This window comes from Myodes glareolus, chromosome 15, assembly GCF_982192425.1.
Source record: "Myodes glareolus chromosome 15, mMyoGla1.1, whole genome shotgun sequence".
Classification (NCBI taxonomy): domain Eukaryota; kingdom Metazoa; phylum Chordata; class Mammalia; order Rodentia; family Cricetidae; genus Myodes; species Myodes glareolus.
The window spans coordinates 28,118,628-28,120,917 of NC_142040.1; positions in this window are offsets into that span (position 1 = coordinate 28,118,628).

Sequence of the window (2,290 nt, forward strand, 5' to 3'; positions counted from 1 at the left end):
TATGTGTCCAGGCATGCAAGTGCAGATCCCTGAGGAGGTCAGAAGAGGGCAGCAGAATCCCTGGAGTTAAAAGTAGTTGAGAAATGCCCTGTGTCAGGGTTGAGAACTGGACTCCAGCAAGCTCACCTATCCTGAGCCCAGCCTCCCAACCCTTCTTTTATTTTTTTAAACAGAGTTTCTCTCCAGTAGCTGCTGTGCAGCACTATCCTCTACACCAGTCTGCCAACATCTTCACAAGTCTAGCTGGGCTTGACTGTACACCTTCCCTCTTGGAAGGCGGAGGGGGGGGGGGTTGGGGAGGGTCATGTGACCTTCAAGTGATATGCAGCTACCAGTCCCTATCAGTCATAGGCAAGTCTGCCCTAATTGCATATAACATAGAACTTGGGGCCTATAGGAGGGTCTCCATCTATGCAGCCACAGGGAGGCACAGCTGGCTTTCTGCTGTGGCTCCAGCTTAGAACCCCTCACCCACTGCTCTGTGAGGAAGCCTACTAAGCTCAATGGCTCCCCGAGGGAGCTCTATGGAACCTTACCCTCTGCTGTCTGTGGACTGTAAGAGGGGGTAGGCGTTTCTATCTCAACAGAAGGAATTATAGCAACAGAAAAATCAACTATGTAACGCCAGTTCCAAGAGATTCTATCCCTCTTCTGACCTCTGCAGTGTCAGCACATACGTGATGCAGATAACACAAACAAGCAAAGAACCCATCCACATAAGATTTAAAAATAAGTAAATAAAAGCAAGAAACAAAACTACCCTGCGAAAAGATGCATCTTTTTTTTTTTTTAAGACTTATTTATCTATTATGTACACAGTGTTCAGCCTCCATGTATGCCTGCAGGCCAGAAGAGGGCACCAGATCTCATTACAGATGGTTGTGAGCCACCATGTGGTTGCTGGGAATTGAACTCAGGACCTCCGGAAGAGCAGTCAGTGCTCTTAACCTCTGAGCCATCTCTCCAGCCCCAAGATGCATCTTCAGCATCAAGGATGAAAAAGCTCACAAATTTGTATAACCAGCCCTGTTAATCCTTATTTTCCTGCCCAATTCCCTTTCAAGCTAAGTACTCTGGACCAAGCCATTCTGCCTTAGCACTCTTTCGTTACTATTCTTTTCTGATATAAGTAGCTCACTCTGTCACCTCTGAGACAGGGTCTCATGATGATCTGTGGCTGACTACTATTTTCTGGCCTCAACAGGCACCAGGAATGCACATATTACATAGACATACATGTAGACAAAGCACCATGCACATAATAACTTAAAAAAAAAAAACAACTAAAGTGACCAACACCTTGTTTTAGCCTTGTTGAAATTCTTGAGGAACTCGATCCATGCTAGCTAGTTATCTCACCCAGGAACAATCACCCATGGATTTGTCGTTTATTTTACATGCCAGGTACTGAAGTCAGAGGCTCACATATGCTGGGAAAACTCTCTACCACTAAGCTACACCTAACTAAACTCACTCTATTGGCCAGCCGGCCTTGAACTCAGAGATCCACCTGCCTCTGCCTCCTGAGATTTAAGGGATAAGCCACTATGCTTCACAATTCATGTTATTTTTAGGATAAATATTATCAGCAATAGAAAAATAACAGTCCATAAACAAAGCACAGGTAAACAGCATTATTTACAATACATTATTATATGCTAACTAGATTCATATCCATTAATATGGAAAGAAGTTTCTAAGTAAAAAACAAACAATAGCATGAGATGTAGTAGGTTTTTGTTATTTGAAAATGTTATATGCAGCCCTTGCTGGCCTGGAACTCAGTATGCAGACCAGGCTAGCCTCAAACTCTGAGATCTACCCCTTCAGGTGCTAGGATCAAAGCTAACACAGATGAGACAGAGTTCTCTGAAAGGAACAGTATAAAACCATGGAATGATAAACAGAAATTTCCCCAAAGCTGTTTCCTTGGGGACAGTAAAAAGGAATGAAATGGGAAGTATTAAGAAAGCTGGTCATGCCAGAATAACCAAAACAACAAGAGCTGAAGCAGGAGGATCACAGTGAGTTCCAAGTGGAAGAGTATTAAGGGGAGGGGTCAGTTTTATCTTCTCAGGTCTACTTAGTCTGGGTAGTGGTTAGTACCAGCAAAACTGTTAACAGTATTTTTCTGTTTTAAATACTACTTCTAATGAACTTGACGTGGTGTATCCTCCAGAGCTGCAGAACAACCAGCAATTATATATACTAAGTATCTCCTAAAGCACTGTGAATTACATTTCAGAGAACTGGACTTATTTTTTTGTACGCTAATCATAAATCACAAATA